An 11930-nucleotide genomic window follows, 5' to 3' on the forward strand; every position below is an offset into this window, starting at 1 on the left:
GAAGCAAGTGTTGTAGAGTGCTTAGAGCTTGTCTAGACATTGAAGATACCAAGATCATACACTGGAGCTAATCATCATCAATTGTCTTTACTCTGTCATGCCACTGGATCATAATGTCTGTGCAAGAGAGATTGAGGACAATGATTTCTTGCAACTTTGCTATTTAAATCCAATTTATGCTAGCACCAAAAGACATCACCCATACCACTGTGCCATTCCTATCTCAAAGTCCTGGGGCAAAGGCAGGTATACTGGGAGCTGTAGCCACATCAGGTGGACCCAGTCAAGGCGTCATTTTCTCTCTGAAAACAACAGTGGGATTCAGCAGCCCCCCCCCCCCCCCCCCCCCGCCAGTGACAGCATTCCTTTTATGGATTGCAGTGCTCACCACCTGGTGTGAGGAAGGGACTAAAATACTCTAAAAATCTTCTGCTTATCCAATCCTGGCATGATTACCATTGCATGTAGGGATCCCACAAGGTAGTCAAGACACAGAAAAACTTCTTCAAAGAAGATTCTTCTCACCATCAGAGCAAGAAATTTGTGCACACTCATGGCCAACACAAAATCCAAAACTGAAAAATGAATAACTCCTATTTCAAGAGAACTCAGCAGGTACCATATCCAAATAGCAGCCCAGAATGAAATATTATTGGCAAATGTGGGTCAATTTACTGAAGGTCAGAGTTGGATATACATTTTTCTGGAGTGAATACAGTGAAGGAGAGGGGCCATGAAGCATGTGTAGGTTTTGAAATCAAAACTAATTCAATCAACAAGGTTAAATACTTGCCAAAAGGAATGAACAACAGGATCAGGACAATGAGATTGTCACTTTCAGGAAAATGTTCTGCCATCATCACTAGGGTCTATACTTCCAACATGACAACCCTACTGAAGTCAAAGAAAAAAATTTATGAAGACTTGGAGACCCTTATCTTCAATGTACCAAAAGAAATCAAGTTTACAATTCTGGATGACTTTAATGCTAGAATAGACACAGACTCCCAGGCACAGCAGACTGGCAGGGAGTCCTTGGAAGAAATGGAGTTGCAAACAGCAACAGAAATGATAACCTACTACATTGTCATCTAATAGACCATGTGATTATAAGGAGAAGAGACAGGCAGGATGTGAAAATGACAAAGGCAAGGTACAGTGTAGAGTGCTAGACTGATCAGACTCATCCTCTCCAAGTTAAATATTCATGTTCAATTGAAGCAGCAGCCTCTGTGCAAAATGACTATTAGAAGAATTAATGTTAAGAGATTAGAGTTTCTCTCTGAGAAGGAACAGTTTGTTGCCAGCTTGGAGGGAAAACTAAGTTGACACACACACAGTTGACATCAGTGGAGCAGAAAAAGATTGGGCAACTTTCAGATATCTGGTGTACAGCACTGCATTTGCTCATCTGGGTCTGAACATTTGCAAACATCAAGACTGGTTTGATGAAAATTATGGGGAACTATTCAGCACAGCAGCAGCCCTTTTTCTCCTCCAGTGTGGTCAGCAATGACCTCCGACTCCCTAGTAACGATGTAGAAGGGACCCACAGTTGGCATTGATCTCGGCACCACTTACTCCTGTGTGGGAATTTTCCAACATGGGAAAGTGGAGATCATTGCCAATGACCAAGGAAACAAGACCACCCCAAGCTACATTGCCTTCACTGACACAGAATGTTTAATTGGTGATGCCGCAAAGAATCAAGTTGCAATGAACCCCACCAACATGGTGTTTGATGCCAAATGTCCGATTGGTCGAAGATTCGATGATGCAGTTGTGCAGTCAGACATGAAGCATTGGCCTTTCAGGGTGATGAATGATGCAGGCAGACCTAAGGTCCAAGTGGAGTATAAAGGGGAGACCAAAAGTTTCTACCCAGAAGAAGTGTCTTCAATGGTCTTGACTAAGATGAAAGAAATTGCTGAAGCTTACCTTGGGAAGATTGTCACAAATGCTGTGGTCACAGTACCAGCCTATTTCAACAATCCTCAACGTCAGGCCACCAAAGATGCTGGAACCATCTCTGGTCTCAATGTGCTCTGTACCATCAATGAGCCAACTGCTGCTGCTATTGCTTATGGCTTGGACAAAAAGTTGGTGCCAAGAGAAATGTGTTGATCTTTGACCTTGGATGTGGTCCTTTTGATGTCTCCAATCTTACCATTGAAGATGGCATCTTTGAGGTCAAGTCCACAGCTGGGGACACCCACTTGGGTGGAGAGGAATTTGACAACCGCATGGTCTACCATTTCATTGCCGACTTTAAGTGAATCCACAAGAAAGACATCAGTGAGAACAAGAGGGCTGTTCACCATCTCCACACTGCTTGTGAACGTGCAAAACATACCCTCTCTTCTAGTACCCAGGCCAGTATTGAGATTGACTCCCTCTATGAAGGTATCAACTTCTACACATCAATCACGCAAGCCCGTTTTGAAGAGCTGAATACTGATCTTTTCCGTGGCACCCTGGACCCTGTGGCAAAGGCATTAAGAGATGCTAAGCTAGATAAATCACAGGTTCATGACATCATCCTGGTGGATGGTTCCACTCGCATTCCCAAAATCCAGAAGCTTCTGCAAGACTTCTTCAAAGGCAAGGAGCTCAACAAGAGTATCAATCCTGATGAGGCTGTTGCCTATGGTGCAGCTGTCCAGGCTGCCATTCTTTCAGGAGATTAGTCTGAGAATGTGCAGGACTTGTTGCTTTTGGATGTCACTCCTCTTTCCCTTGGAACTGAAACTGCTTGTGATGTGATGACAGCTCTGATCAAATGTAATACCACTATTCCCACCAAGCAGACACAGACCATCACCACCTATTCAGACAACCAGCCTGGTATGCTTATTCAGATTTATGAAGGTGAAAGAGTCATGACAAAGGATAACAACCTACTTGGCAAGTTTGAGCTCACAGGAATTCCTCCAGCACCCAGGGGTGTTCCTCAAATTGAAGTGACATTCGACATTGATGCAAATGGCATTCTCAATGTTTCTGCTGTGGATCAGAGCACAGGCAAGGAAAAGAAGATCACCATCACCAACGACAAAGGTTGTCTGAGTAAAGAAGACATTGAGATTATGGTCCAGGAAGCTGAGAAATACAAGGCTGAGGATGAGAAGCAGAGAGACAAGGTGTCCTCAAAAAATTCCCTTAAATCTTACGCTTTCAACATGAAGGCTACTGTAGAGAATGAAAAAATGTAAGTGAAAATTGGTGATGAATACAAACAGAAGATTCTTGACAAATGCAATGAAATAATCAACTGGCTGGATAAGAACCAGCCTGCTAAGAAGGAAGAATTTGAGCATCAGCAAAAATAATTGGAGAATGTCTGCAACCTCATTATTACTAAGCTGTACCAGAGTGCAGGGGGGAATGCCAGGAGGCATGCCAGGAGGAATGCCTGGTGGGTTCCCAGGGGGTGGAGCAGCCCCATCTGTGGGTGCTTCTTCTGGACCCACCATTGAAAAAGTTGATTAAACAAAGCAGAAGAAAGAGCATTCCATACAACTTTCCAAAAATTGAAGGACTCAAATTTTAGCTAAGGAAGTAGCCAGGTTAAAAGTAACATTTAAGCTGCTGTATAAATCTGGGCATTCTGAATACTTGAATGTGTGCAGAGGGAGAGGTGAACAACATTGCACATTACCAGTACTGTAAAAAAGTGGAAATGCAATTCTTTGTCCTGGAAAATAAAGTATTTAAAATTGGCACCTAAAAAAAAAAAAGAAAGAAAATTATGGGGAAATACAGAAGCTACTAAATGAAAAGCATTCTACAAGGTTTGCCAGCAGGGTATTTCATCCATTTATATGAAGGCAGCATTTAATTCCACCAAAGGTAAAGTGCAAGCAAAGCCTAGAGACATGTAGGACTCTTGGCTCAGTAAATAAGTCAGATGAAATTTATTTTTATGCAGATATTAACAAACCAAAGTGCTTTGGTGATGCCCTAAGGACCAAAGACCTATTCAATGACTCAGTGCTGATGGAGTCACAATGATTAACAATAGGGACATGATCCTTGGAAGATAGACTGAACACTTCCATAGGATTCTTAACACACTGTCATCAAAGAATATAGAACACATTGACCATTTACCTCAAGTTGAAGTGAATCAAGCTGAAGTTCCAACAAAAGAGGTTTTGAACACCCTTAGGCTCTCTTTAAGTGCCAAAGCACTTGGTGCTAAATCTATTCCACCTGCGATCAAGGAGGTGGAAGGGTCTGTTGCTCATACAAAAGCTGAAAAATTTTCCAGGTTCTGTGACATGAAGAGTTTAACCCCCCAAGAATTCAAGTGTTCCTTCATCATCCATCTCTATAAAGGGAAAAGGAATAAATTATCCTATGTCAATCACAGGGATATTTGTCTTTTTGTAATTGCTGATAATATTCTTGCCAGAGTCCTTCTCAATAGACTGATCCCCACTTGGAAGATGGTCAACTCCATGATAGTCAGTATGACTTCAGAAAGAGTAAACAAACAGCTGACCAGGCAGCTAGGTGGCACAGTGGATAAAGAATCGGGCCTGGAGTCAGGAGTACCTGGGTTCAATCTGGGCTCAGACACTTAATAATTACCTAGCTGTGTGGCCTTGAACAAGCCACTTAACCCCATTTGCCTTGCAAGAAAACCTAAAAAAAAAAGAAACAGTTGACATGGTGTTTGTTGACCAACCACTCCAGGAAAAATGCCAGGAGCAGAAGACAGCTGTATGTAATGTTTGCTGTTCTGACCAAGGTATTTGATCCTGTTAGTCATAAAGGTTTATGGGAAATTATGTCAAAATTTGGTTATCTGGAGAAGTTCATCAGTATTATACATCAATTCCATGTTGGTATACTTTCCTGGGTTCTAGAGAGTGGACATTATATTCACATTTTCATTTCATGGTCACCAATAATATGAAACAAAGATGTATCCTTGCTCCCATGGTTTTTAGCACTGTGTTTCCAGCCATTTTATCAAATGCCTTCAATGAGGATAAACTCACAATGATACCACAATGATAGCAAATTCTTCAACCTGAGAAGGCTACAAGCCAAAATCAATGTAAAGGGAATGTTGGAGCATGATCTTCTATTTGCAGATGATTATGCACTCAATGCAGCCTCTGAAGCTTAGATGCAATAAAGTAGGAATCAGTTCTCCACTACTTGTGCTGTGTGGTATAACAATTGACACTGAGAAGTGCTTCATCAGCCAGCACCACATCATTCATATGTGGAACCATTGATTACAGCAATTGGAGAATTTCTGAGTACCGTGGACAAATTCATTTACTGTGATAGTGTCCTTTACAGGTAGATGCACATTGACAATGAGGTTGATAACCAGAGCTAACTCAGCATTTGGGAGGCTCTGAAAGAATATATGGATCAGAAGTATGACTAACTACCAAACTGACAGTCTACATAGCTATTGTGTTGACTCATTGGTTTATGCCTGTGAAACATGGACAATCTAATAGTGCCATGTCAGGTAATTGAATAGCTTCCATTTAAATTGTCTTAGGGATATTCTGAAGATCACCTGGCTGGAGAAGATACCAGACACTGAGTTCTTTTCTCTAGATAAATTGTCAAGCACTCTAAAATTACTATAGGTAGTGCAACTACAATGGGCTGAACAGGTTGTTACAATGCCAGATGTATACTTGCCAAAAAAAAGAGAGAGGAATTATTGGAGAACTCACACAGGGAAAATGCTCACAAAGAGTTCAGAAGAAGTGATACCGAGACATCCTGAAGGTCTCATTGAAGAACTTTAGAATTGATTATGAGGCATGAGAGACACTGAGACCAGAACACCCAGCATGGCCTGCCTTCATCAGTGATGGTGCTCTTCTCTATGCAAATTTAAGCAGCTCAAAGGAAACATGATATGCATATGCTTGGAGTAAGCAACTCAGGTGTTCACATGAACTATTTGTAACAGTCCTGTGATAGAGCATTCCAAGTTTGTATTGGTTGACACACTCTAATTTGTCTCCAACATAGTGATGTCATTTTGGTATTCTACAATTACGGAGTACAAGAACAAAGGACAAGAAACAACTCCTTTCATTAAGCATCAGTTCATCAAAGTCTTTCCAGGATTTTTTTCTAACATCTCCTGCTTTTATTTCTTATAAAAGAACTAATAGAAATACTCTCTGATTCTTTGCTACTACAAAACAAGAGCTTTTATGATTTTTTTTTGCATTTTTGTTTCTTTGAGTAACAAAAGTGTGGTATTGCTGCATTAGAAGATTTGCAGTTCCATTGTGCTTTGATGATAATCCCGAATTGCTTTCCAAAATGCTTAAATCAGTTCACAACTCCACCAACAGTGTACTGATGTCTCAATTTTCTCACATCTCCTCCCCATTTTAATTTCCCTTTTTTGTCATATTAGCCAATTTGATAGCTGTGATGTGTTACCTCATATTTGTTTAAATTTATATTTCTCTAATTAATAATAACTTAGAAAATGTTTTCATATGGTTAATCTCTTCATCTGAAAGCCTGTTCATATCATTTGACCATTTCTAAATTGGGGAATGACTTATATTGTTATAAATTTGACTCATTTTTCTATAAGATGATGACTTTTATCTTTCCTTCTGATATCATGGGAGGTTATGTCATGACAAGAAAATGAATTGATTTGAATGCTTGGGTGCTGTGCTATGTCCCCAGCCTCACTCTCTCCTCTAGAGTCATCTGGATCTAGTGACCAGATAGGAAGACAGATGACTTAAGGTGTCTCTGGATGAGAGGCAGAGTTAAGTGCCTTAACCAAGGTCACACAGCTAGTAAATGTCAAGTGTTTGAGGCTCGATTCAAACTCCAATCCTCTGATTCCAAGACCATTGCTTTATTCTCTACACCAACCAGCTACCTGAATTGTCCATATATTTTAGAAATAGAGCCTTTATCATAAACTAGCTATAAAAATTATACACTATTTCTAGGTAAGATTTATACCAGGAATGTTGAAGTGATCTACCATTATGAAAATTATAAATGTAATTTTCTATATAAAGAACTAAAACAGTAACAATCACATGACCATCTCAACAGAGTCTGTAAAATTATTTGATCAAGTACAATATAAATTCTTATTAAAACAAAACATATGACCCTGCAGCCACCAGTCCAGCCCTGGAGTGTCTCCTCCTGTGGCTTGCATGGACCACTGCCCTAGGGTGGCTGCTCAAGGGGCCAGGAAGACAGAGAGCAGCGGGCGGGGGCGGGGGGGGGCGGGCCTGAGGTGACCTAAGAATGTCAGCTCTTATCAGAAAAGAACCAACCAGCTGCTCCAGGCCTGGGAGGGAGATCACCTGTGTGGGGCTGTGGCAGCAAGCCAGCCTGCCAGAACCTCATGGAAAGGCTCCCACCCTGGCTGAGAATGGTGATAGTGAAAAAATACTTTAATCTTCCATGAGACAAATTTTTAACGGAACAGATCAAAATAGATGATGGCTGGGTTCCTTTGGAGACCATGATCAAATTCAACAGATTAAGCAAGCTAACAAAAGACTTTGATGTAATAAGAAGTGTTGTAAAGAAATCAAAGGCAGAACTCATGGAAGTTAGTGAGGACAAAACTAAAATCAGAAGATCTCCAAGCAAGCCCCTCCCTGAAGTAACAGATGAGTATAAAGATGAAGTAAAAAACAGATCTATCTATGTTAAAGGTTTTCCAACAGATGCAACCCTTGATGACATAAAATAATGGTTAGAAGGTAAAGGTCAAGTACAAAATATTCAAATGAGGAGAACATTACATAAAGCTTTTAAGGGAACAATATTTGCTGTTTTTGATAGTGTTGAATCTGCCAAGAAGTTTATAGAAACCCCTGGACAAAAAATACAAAGATACTGAGCTGCTGATACTCTTTAAGGAAGATTACTTTGCCAAGAAGAATGAAGAATGGAAACAAAATAAAGTAGAAGCTAAAGCAAAACCTAAACAAGAGCAAGAAGAAAAACAGAGGCAAGCAGAAGATGCTGAATTGAAATCCCTGGATGAAAAGATTGGATGCTTGCTGAAATTTTCGGGTGATTTAGATGATCAAACCTGTAGAGAAGATCTGCATATACTTTTCTCTAATCATGGAGAAATAAAATGGATAGATTTCTTCAGAGGAGCAAAAGAGGGAGTAATCCTTTTTAAAGAAAAAGCAAAAGAAGCACTGAACAAAGCCAATGAAGCAAATGATGGAAACTTAAAATTAAGAAACAAAGATGTAACATGGGAAGTATTAGAAGGAGAAACAGAAAAAGAAGCTTTGAAAAAAATCATTGAAGACCAACAGGAATCCCTAAATAACTTGAAGTCCAAAGATCGCAAATTTAAAGGAAAGGTAAGAGGAGGTGGTAAAGCAGTTCAGGGTACACCCAATAAAGGAAAAATATAATTCCAAGCCAAGAAAACAAAATTTGATAGTGATGAAGAACAGGAAAATGGTGATGCTGGAGGATCTCTTAAAAGGACACGAGAATAACCTGATAAAGAAGAGCCTGCACCAAAACAAATTAAAACTGAAAATGGAGCTGGAGACCAGTAGCTTGATATAAAAAATAAAAAAAATAAAAAAAATTTTATTCATTTTAAATAAATTTTAAGCTGTCAGATTCGAGGGTCTTTAAAAAAAAGCTAACTAAATCCACTTCAATGTCCACCTATGATAGAAGGAGAGGCTATTTTTGCTTATCTTGTTTTTGTTGTTCAAGTATCCTTATTCTGGGTTTTTAATATGTATAGTTTTGTTCATCATATCAAATGTTGGCATTTCAGACATTGATCTGAACATCAAAAGAAAGGTTCTTTCAGTGAAGTTCTGTAATGTTGAAAATACCAACAAATAAATTATATATACTATATAAAAAAGAACCAAACAACCAAGACGTAAATACCTGTGATATCCCTTCTTACCTGTCTGAGTTTGTAGAAAAGGAAATTGGAAATGATCTGAAATCTTTACAGAAACTTGGAAAACTCATAGAACAGCTGACAGAAAATAAAGCACAATTAGAAGAATAGGTACTTACAATTTCATCAGAGGTCCCTAAAAGAATTCCAAATGCCTTAAAATATGCTGAAGATTCAAAGAATTTTTTTGTCAACTTCTAGAAAAAGAAACCCTTCTCTTTAGTTCAATCAACAGTCATTTGTTGACAGCACAGCCATGGATGGATGATCTTGGAGTATCAATTAATCAAATAGAAGAGATTGAGCGTCACCTTGTCTGTCTAAAATAGATTTCACAAATAGAAGAAGAATGAAGTGATAATATTCAACAATATCTAATGACCAACAATTTACCAGAGGCAGCTACTACTTTAGTATCCCTGGCACAACTGGATATTAAACTTCAGGAATCATCATGTTCATATCCCCCTTAGTTTTGTTAGGTCCACTGTTAAATTCTGGCATAAAATCCTCAAGGACAAACTAAAATGTTACTTTGAAGAGATATTAGCACAGCTTCTTTGGCCTCAGAATGTTGGCTTAAGTAAGATAACTGGCAACCCAGAGGTATATAATAACTTGGAGACACTGCTCTGTCAACTTCTGAAACTTCAAACCTCAGATGAAATACTGACTGAACCAAAACAATTTCCAGAACAGCAGCTTTGTTACTCTTTATTTAAAATTTTCTGGCCAATGCTTGTAGAAAAGCTGGACATATACATCTATCAAGAAATAATTCTTGCAAAGTACTTCAATGAAGGAGGAGCAGCTGAGCTTCAGTTTTACATGATTCAGAATCTTTTCCCTTTATTTTCCCACTATTGTAAGAGACCAGAGAATTATTTCAAGCATATGAAAGAAGCCTGTATTTTCTTGAATTTAAATGTTGGATCTGCCCTACTTTTGAAGGATGTGTTAGAGTCAGCTTCAGAAGAACCTACTGACTTCTGACTTCACCCCTGGTCATCCTTCCCATTCAAATTATGCTGACCACCCTCCAGAAGATGTTCAGGTATCACTTCAGTGGGAATCGACAAACTAATATAAGCAAGCCTGAATGGTACCTGACTCAGTGGATTGGAAACCATGCTAGGTTTTTAGATGAGAAAATTCAACCAATATTAGATAAAGTAGGCTCTTCTGTAAATGTAAGGCTAGAATTTTCTCATGCCCTTATGATTCTGGTTCTTGAGAAATTAGCTGCTGATATCCTTTGTCTTTTGTATGATGACAATCTTTTCTGTCACTTGGTGGATGAAGTACTTTTGTTTGAAAGGGAGCTACAAAGTGTTCATGGGTTTCCCAACACCTTTCATAGTTGTATGCATATTCTCTCATAGGAGACCTGCTTTCAAAATGGTTAACCATGGAAAGAAAATTTGCTTTTCAGAAGATGGACTCAATGCTTTCATCAGAAGCTGCCTGGGTCTCAAAGTATAAGGATATCACTGATGTTGATGAAATGAAAGTTCCAGACTGTGCAGAGACTTTTATGACCCTGTTGCTGGTTATAACAGGCAGGTATAAAAATCTTCCTACAGCCTCTAGAAAGCTTCAATTCCTGGACTTACAGAAAGATTTAGTTGATGATTTCAGAATACGATTAACTCAGGTTATGAAAGAAGAGACCAGAGCTTCCTTTGCCTTTTGATATTGTGCATTTCTTTTTTTTTTTTATTGCGCAATCCTTAATGCTGTCAACTACAATGCAACAGTGCTAGCAGACTGGGCTGACAATGTTTTCTTCCTACAACTTCAGCAGGCTGCTTTGGAAGTTCTTGCAGAGAGTAAGGCTCTCAGTAAATTGCAGCTAGGACAACCAGCCTCTATGGAGAGCTCAGTCTTTGATGATATGATTAACCTCCTGGAGCATTTGAAACTTGAAATGTTGACACGGCAGGTAGACCATGTCTTCAGAAATATCAAAGATGCAGCAAAATAGTACACAAAAGAAAGGTGGTTGTCCTTGCCCTCTCAGTCAGAGCAAGCAGTCATGTTCTTGTGAAGTTCAACTTGCCCATTGTTGCTTTCTTTAAGAGATCATCTACTTCAAGTGGAACAGCAGCTTTGTTACTCTTTATTTAAAATTTTCTGGCCAATGCTTGTAGAAAATCTGGACATATACATCTATCAAGAAATAATTCTTGCAAAGTACTTCAATGAAGGAGGAGCAGCTGAGCTTCAGTTTTACATGACTCAGAATCTTTTCCCTTTATTTTCCCACTATTGTAAGAGACCAGAGAATTATTTCAAGCATATGAAAGAAGCCTGTATTTTCTTGAGTTTAAATGTTGGATCTGCCCTACTTTTGAAGGATGTGCTAGAGTCAGTTTCAGAAGAACCTACTGCCACAGCAGCATTAAGTGAACTTGGGATTTATAAACTAGCCCTACAAGATGTTGAAATTCTACTTAATTTAAGAACAAACTGGCCCAACACAGGAAAATAAATGAAGTCCTTTTTCAAAAGGTTTTTGCAAGGCAAACGGGGTTGGGTGGCTTGCCCAGGGCCACACAGCTGGGTAATTGTTAAGTGTCTGAGACTGGATTTGAACCGGGGTACTCCTGATTCCAGGGCTTATGCTTCATCCACTGAGCCACCTAGCTGCCCCTAGCATGGCTGTATCTTAATAAAAATGCATATACCTGTAGAGTCTTAGACTTTGCTCATCTTCGACAATGCACCAGGGCCTTCAATAAATCAAGAAAACACAGGGACTCCATCCAACAGCACCACACCATCCACATGTGGAACCATTTATTACAGAAAATGGAAAAGTTTTGAATAGTGTGTACAGGTTCACTTCTCTTGGCAGTGTCCTTTCCAAAGGGGTACACATTGAAAAGAGGTTAACACTACCATTGCCAGAGCTAGCTCAGTTTTTGGGAGCCCCCGAAAGAAAAGTGGAGGAGAGAATAGGTATTAGACTGGTTACTATACTGAAGGTCTTCAAAAC

General features: G+C 39.4%; 3 pseudogenes; all 3 read left to right on the top strand.

Moving 5' to 3' along the window:
- The first annotated feature begins 1536 nt into the window (after positions 1-1536).
- On the top strand, positions 1537-3489 carry LOC141501649 (heat shock cognate 71 kDa protein pseudogene; annotated as a pseudogene).
- Positions 3490-7405: 3916 nt separating this feature from the next.
- LOC141499068 (lupus La protein pseudogene) lies at positions 7406-8567 on the top strand (annotated as a pseudogene).
- A 278-nt stretch (positions 8568-8845) lies between these two features.
- On the top strand, positions 8846-11442 carry LOC141499070 (RAD50-interacting protein 1 pseudogene; annotated as a pseudogene).
- Positions 11443-11930: the final 488 nt, after the last annotated feature.

This window comes from Macrotis lagotis, chromosome X (assembly GCF_037893015.1).
Source record: "Macrotis lagotis isolate mMagLag1 chromosome X, bilby.v1.9.chrom.fasta, whole genome shotgun sequence".
Lineage (NCBI taxonomy): Eukaryota > Metazoa > Chordata > Mammalia > Peramelemorphia > Peramelidae > Macrotis > Macrotis lagotis.